A 7,827-nucleotide genomic window follows, 5' to 3' on the forward strand; every position below is an offset into this window, starting at 1 on the left:
AGTTCTTCTAAAAACCTTAAGGCTGTGTGGTACTGTACATGCAGGGGTGGGAGAAGAGAAACACTTCCCAGGCCAGGGACTGTGTGTGCATCATTGATTGGTTACACACAACCACTGTCTCTAAATACTATTTTCAGCGTAAGCTTTCTCTTCACACACTCTGTGGGATCTCAGCTCTTTTAAAGACAATTCTCAGAAAACAAAACACCTTCTTTCTTCTCATTACCAGATATTTGTCAAAAAGAAATGTAAGTCCACAATTCGCAAGCTGACTGGTGAACAGCGACAGTGAACCCATTTCGACTTGCCTGGAAAACATTCATTTATTTATTTAAATGGCTGCCTTGGAAGATCTTTTGAGGGAGAAAATTGAGGCTTTTCCCTAAGAAAGTTGCAAGGAAGGACCAAATAGGCATAGTGGTATGTAATCCTGACTGGCCCTACTATGAGGTAAGGTGAGGCATCCACCTTAGGCAGCAGATTTTGGACATGAAAGGGTAGCAAATTGTCAAGCTCTTTAAACTGTAATTATTGTACTTTATTGCCAGGGAGTAGGAGAGATGCTTGTGGGGTTTTCTGTCTCATGTGCCCAAATAACTTGGTCTGGGCTGAGATACTATGCACCTTCATTTGCTGCGGGGACATGGTACCATTTGCTATTCTGCCTCAGGCAGCAAAATACCTTGGTCAGCTCTGGCTCCTCCCTTTCCCTTCAATTTTCACCTTCCTCCTCTGTAGCAAAGGAAGGGAATGGGAGCAAAGGAAGTTCCTAGCCAGGACAGTACCCAACACATTCAGGTATTTATTTCAGTAATGATTTAAGCATCTTATTTCAAATATATTCTTTGTCCATTGGGCAAGCAGAAATGCTTTCACTGATGGAACAATCTCCTCACATTGAATTCTACCCAATTATTTTTCCCTGTGCAAATGATCCCAGAGTTTGCTTGCTTGTCGTCTTTGGTGATTTCTGAAACCTCCAAACACTTAAAAATGTGAGTTGTAGTTTGTTACTTTAATCATATGTGTCAATGAAGGTAGATAGTAATATTGGTTTTTCCTTACTTTCCCCTCCCCCTTCACCCTTGCAGAATACAGTGGTACCTTGGGTTACATACGCTTCAGGTTACATATGCTTCAGGTTACAGACTCTGCTAACCCAAAAATAGTGCTTCAGGTTTAGAACTTTGCTTCAGGATAAGAACAGAAATCGTGCTCCGGCAGCGTGGCAGCAGCAGGAGGCCCCATTAGCTAAAGTGGTGCTTCAGGTTAAGAACAGTTTCAGGTTAAGTACGAACCTCCGGAACGAATTAAGTACTTAACCCGAGGTACCACTGTACATACACAGATCCATAATACCAAACTGAGAACCAGTAGAGGTCCAGAAAGAGTAACTGGCAAATCCAAATTGATGATAGACTGGAACCAATAGGGTTCACACATCCATCCCACAATAATACATTTGCAGAGCAAATATTGTGCGGACTAGAAGTTAAGCGAATGAACCCCTCGCTTTGATTTTGTCCTGCCAAACAGCCTCCCTGGCTCTCTATATATGTGTGGTCACAATGGGCAGGAAATGGCTTGCACAGCAGTTAGGACTACAGTTGTAGTCCAGCACATCTTGAGTGCATGAGGGCGAGGAAGGCTCTTCTGTGGTGTGTACTAGCTTGGCCCCTTCCAGCTTATTTTGCTTCTCTCCATGGCTACAAAAATAGATTCCTGCAGGGTTATTTTCTATCAGCAAAGGTATCTGATAGCCAGAGTGAGTCAGAAAGAATTGCCATCCTTGACATTTCTGATACACCGCATAAGGATGCTGAGTAACATCAATTAGCTTTATTACAGGCAGACGATACACCTTAAAAATGCATTAGGATAAGGTGAATCTTAATGCAACAGCTATTTTATTCAAGTATACTAATGTACACAAAGGAGACCACTGCTTCAGGTGCAAGGTGTATATGGCATAGATCCTGTTCAGCTACGAGTTCGGGTGTCTCACTGGATTGTTGCTGTTGAACTGTTGTGCAGTCATTCTCCTGCACCCCTTCTGAATGGAACTTGGGGTATGCATAGGATGATAATAACTTACTAAGTGAGCACATCTGGGGAGACTCTAACTAACCTACCCTATCTCATCATAACCAACCACATAGATTGTTGTGCTAAAAAAGGGCTAGAGAGAACCATGTATGCAATGTGTTGGGAACCTTTTGCCCTCCAGATGTTGATGAATTACAGCTCCCCTCATCTCTGGCCATTGGTCATACTTTCTGGGGCCATTAAGAGTTCTAATTCAGCAACATTTGGAAGGCCAAAGGTCCCTCACTTCTGAACTTTATGGAGTAAGACATATCATGTTGTGTGTCTCCTGGCCTCACCAGTCAATGATATGAAGTGGGCAATCATGCATAGAAAAATAATCTTTTTATTCTAAACTATGTAAAATGAAATTTGACTTTAATACAAAGCTCCATTTGAGAATAAACTTCAATATGAAAGTCTCCACTATTTCAAACTGAATACTCAGAGAATATTCATAGAAAATTAGCATTTAAATTTTGGATGGTAAATTATTTTAGGAAACCCTCCAGATTGCCTTTAACTTATATACCGTTCTGTAAGACTACAAAACAAACTTTCTACCACCAAGAGAGGAGTTTAAAAGCTTTTTATTCCATTGTGTAGTTTCTTCGGTTGTAAGCCACCTTAAGGACCACTTCAATGAAAAGATGGGATATAAATCTTTTAAATAAACAATAAATCTTTGAACTCAGTTAGAGATGTGATGCCAGAGGGCTGAGATTTCAATGCTAAATATTAATCTGAGCATGGCTCACTGCAGTTAAAATAATAAAGCAAAAAGGCAGTGAATTAATCAAACTTCAAAAATAGAGCCTACTGAATTATAACACCAATTAATAATTTATGATAGCAGCACACGATACGACAGTTCCCAGATCAGAGAGACCAACAAAAAGAAGAGGCATTTGATAAGCTTTGGATAAAGATAGAAACTGATCCAGCAAGTTTTAAAAGGTGAACTTTCCACACAATATCAAGTAGGGTTGTTGTTGTTTTCTGCCGAGTAAGAGCCGCAGAGCCAACTGAGCTTTCTTCCTGAGGAAATCTTAAGGATCTACAATTCAGCCAGTGGCTTCTTAGCAGTTTGCAGCCAAGAGAAGGTGGGATGTTTTGAAGACAGTGAAAGAAAGGTAGAGCTCACCCACTGCTCCTACTCAATCTGTTTTCCGGACTCCACAGGAGTACGTATATGAAAATGTAGCTACTGTACTTCTTTCAGTGTATTTGAAGCCGTAGAGTTTATTGTCTGCCAATAAGCATTCAAGTCTTGAACCTGTCCATCCAAACGTAGGTAGTGTTACTAGAGAGCGAAGGTGGGCATGTGTCTCCTCTAAAAATGCTCCCCTTTCTTCCCCTTCTGCTGGAAAAAAACCACCATATTGGTAGCGGATAGCCAAAGCGGGAACCAAAACTGCTGATCGCGCCCAGCAAGCCATATCTGCTTTCCACCTCTTTCTTCTGAGACATGCTGCAAGTGGCAAGGTTTTGCGACTGTAAAAACCTATTTGACGTGGAAAGAGTTTTATGACATCATATCACATTCATCCCACCCACCCCTAATATTACCACTGAATCCGACATAATTGAGACAAGACATAATTGATAAATCCATGTTTCTGCGCAACTGCAGCAGAACTTGCAAATGGAAATATGTGAAACAATTGTTGTGGGTAGGTTACTGCATGTTAGTTCATCTTATATATCAGATTCTTAACAGCTTGAGACAAAATGTAAGTCATTACCCCTTTCCCTTGCTCTCTAGCATTTAAACTGTACACATAAACACCGAGCATGTTTCTATATTATACATGCCTCACCAGCCCATTGATCTTATATTTTTTTTATGAATCACTTTCAGTTTATTGTGTAATATCTGCAGTTCCAATTGCAGTAATTGGGACAGTACTGGGATGATATAGGTATTGATCCTGAAACACAGTAAATATTTTGTATCATATGATTTAGATGAGTCTGTTTTATACAGACTGAATAGAACTGCAGACACTGAGAAAACAAATTTATGCAGCAATTTTATTTCAATCAATACTTTGTCATCTAGAACTGACTCATATCTAACCCATGACCTTCAGCTCAGTCTGACATGGAAGTCTCCCAGTCCTATTTCTATGATGTCTGCTACCAACTTATACTGTAAAGGTAAAGGTAAAGGTAAAGGGACCCCTGACCATAAGGTCCAGTCGCGGACGACTCTGGGGTTGCGCACTCATCTCGCTCTATAGGCCGAGGGAGCTGGCATTTGTCCGCAGGCAGTTTTCCCGGGTCATGTGGCCAGCATGACTAAGCCGCTTTATACTGTAGCATCTTGTAAATAATTGTTCAGGCTCTGTTTCTCTAACATCTACTGTAGCTCTCCAGTTACCCTTTATCCCCTTATTACTATCCCAAAACCTGTCTTGAACAGTCGCTTGTAGCCCTGTGATCATCCCAAGGCAAATCTGTTTCGACTTGGTTTTCGCTAACGCCCAGAGACCATGCTAGTGCCAGGCTCGCTGGCTACCCCCACGCCTTCATTCAAAAATGCATCCTTCCAATGCTTCCTTTCATTAAAGAAAGAAACAAACCCTGTCAAGCTTCATTAGAGGTATTTGCATAAAACATGCAGTTTGACCCAGAAGAGGACTGTGCCACACTTTAGTATTGTTATCCAAAGCCACTAAAACGCACTGTTTTGCATCTTATGCCACTTTCTGATTTTCTCTATGCACTGTACTCCCTGTGTGCATAATTAATCCTTGTGGTGTTAAGGCAAGAATCACGGTTTGTCCCTGAAGAGTTGAAAAACTAGTAAGAAATAAGATACTTTAAAGAAACTCATATTTATGTCAAAAAAATGTATAATCACATTTCAACTTTTCATTCCACCCTATACCACATTCTTGTTCTCTTTTCTTCTCATGATGTTCCAAGAGGTTCTACCTATATTTCTCTTCTTGACTGTTGTGTCCCCTGGGTGGAAAACTACTCTTTTTTCACTAATGCAAACGAAACAAATGAAAACAGAAAGATGGGTGGGAATCTCATTTAAACTTACATGGGGAACTGAATCCCCTGCAATGTGATAGCATCACTGGAGCTCTATTAAACTATAATCTAACTTGTTTCCTGATGAATCACTAATCTGCCTCTGCTCTAAAAATATCAGTCAGGAAGTAAAGAACAATAGGGAAGGTACTGTGAGTCCTTCACTGAATTACTATCTTGATTATATATGTAACATTTTCATTGCCAAGAAAAAGCGAGTATGTCATGTTTGATGCCCCACAACTGCCATAGAAAAATATATCTTCCAAACAGACTATTTACTGAGCCATCAATTTCTCTAGCACAACGCTGGCGCCATTTATTACAAATTACAATGTAAGCTCCAAAGAAACCCTAAATAATCCATATGCTAATGTCACCAAGCTCAATGAATGAACATGCTCTGATCCCGCAGCTTTAAGAATTTTGTTAGTGGCAAAATTCACTAAGTGGCACAGCTTTTCCCATCACAAAGCTGCAGTGATGGAAGAAGTCACGCCCGTGATAGTTGTCTATCCACTGTATCCGCTTAAGTTGGTAAGTCTTTCAGGTGCCACAAGACCTCCCTATCCTTTTTTGCTACAATTTAACTAAAACTGGGAAGGTATTGTATGTTGCAATTGTGAAAGCATCTAAATATGTCTCTCTGCAGTCAGTTCAATTATGAGTTCTGTAATATAGTCAGTCCTATTAATACTCACTTTATTCTGGTAAATGTCTCCCGTAAGGCTGCAATCCTACCTGGAAAGTATAAGACTCATTGAACAAAATGATATTTACTTCTGAGTTAAAATGCATAGAATTGGGTGGATACTTGCTGGTCCACTGCAGAAGAGTGCACAGCATTCTTCATTTTTGGGCACTTCCATGCTAGCCATTTACTTTATGCTTGCAGTGTCCCAGGCACTAATTTTAAGGTATATTTCCACATGACGTCATGCTGGAATTGAGCATGTCTTGATTCAAACCCCTCCCCCACCTAACATATTATATAGCTTTACCTAAGAGGGGGATAAGACCAGTAAAATTACAAAAACTGGACAATTCAAAGTGAAACTATTTTATATTGTTGTAAATTGCCCTGTGATCTTTGGATAATTCAGGAGCAGCTGACACACACACACACACAGAGAGAGAGAGAGAGAGAGAGAGAGAGAGAGCGCTGTGTGAGTTATTGTGCAACCAATAATAGAGGCATGCCAGGCTTTTCAATGAAGCATAAGTCCTACTCCACCATGAAAAAAAACATTCAGGTCCAGCTGTCACCTCCATCCGCTACCATAGGTGCTGCATGAGTTATAAGTGTGGGCAGACAGTGACAACTGTACAACAGTGAACTTCATGTGGGCATACAATTCCAAAATCCCTGCTGTACTTTGTGATTTGTACATACGCTCAATGAGGTGAAGCAGATAGCCAGTGGGAAGCATTAAGAAAGGGGGAGGACCTACATATGCAAAACAGGCACACTAAGTCATGCACTGATGTGGACAGGATACAGCAGATGTAAATACTTAAAATTCACAAAGGTGTGTGCCATTCCCGATCCTGAAACAAAGTCAATGCTGGTGCTGAGTCCTACTGCAAATTAAGGCTTGATGTCAGGAGTATTTTGAGCCTAACTGCTCAGTAGTAGAAAGCAGCAGGGCTCAAGCTTGCTTTGAAACCATCTGGTTATTGCTCCTGATTCACCAGATGTGAATTAGGCTGTGGCTGTTCAAGGGGGTGAAGGGAATGCCCTCTTTGGGCTCACAAGCACTCTGTAATGGTGGTATCAGCATTGTTAAGGCATTTCTACAACAGATAAAAAGCTGGACACAGTACATATGCAGTTCAGGAAGCTGATCAGAAGAAAGTCTGAATATGAGAATCCCCACAATACCTAACACTAAAAAATCAAGATGTTAAGTCTGAGCACTGCAAATTTCTCCTGTCTTCTGTTCTCACCTTGGTCCCCTCCTGTCTATTCAGCACTCTGCTTTGACATGCAACACCTCTGCTTAGAATCTTCATAGCCTCGCCCCTTTCTGATTGCTCTGCTTTTGAATCCTGTACATCCCTGCCTATTTATTTACTTATGTCCAGGACAAAATATCTAGGTTAACATAACATATCCATAAAGCTGTAAAAATACTTAGCCAATACCTGGACAATGATGCACAATAACTGATGGTTGAGCTATACATCTTAAAAATCCTTAAGTAGACTTAAGTAGCCATCTGAAACGAAATGATTCTTGCTAAAGAGTAATAGGCAAGAAGCTTAGTGTGTACAGACACTAAATGTCCTCTGCTTTGTAGAAGCAAGGCAAACATCACGTGGCACCCTTAACCGTGCTTCCCTGGCTGAATGTAATGATGGAGCAAATTTATATGGGGCAAGGCAGTGCCTCAGTTAACTGGTCCCAGCCTGTTCAGGGTTTTATATACTTCTAGCAATAGCTGGAATTTGGTCCATTAACATTTAGACAACCAATGCAGATCCTTATGCAGAAGTGCTATTAAACTGTTGATGGGAATCCCCCACCAGCAGCCAGACAGTTGCATTTTACACAATTTGTGGCTTCTCAACCAAACACAAGGGAAGTCCCACATAAAGTAGTAGTGTAATTTTGAGATTACCAATGCATGAAGCACAGAGACCAAGCTAATCTTGATCCAGGAATGGCTGCAGTTGTCTTACCAGGTGAAGTTTATA

Source organism: Podarcis gaigeae, assembly GCF_964106915.1.
Source record: "Podarcis gaigeae genome assembly, chromosome: 10".
Taxonomy (NCBI): Eukaryota; Metazoa; Chordata; class Lepidosauria; order Squamata; family Lacertidae; genus Podarcis; species Podarcis gaigeae.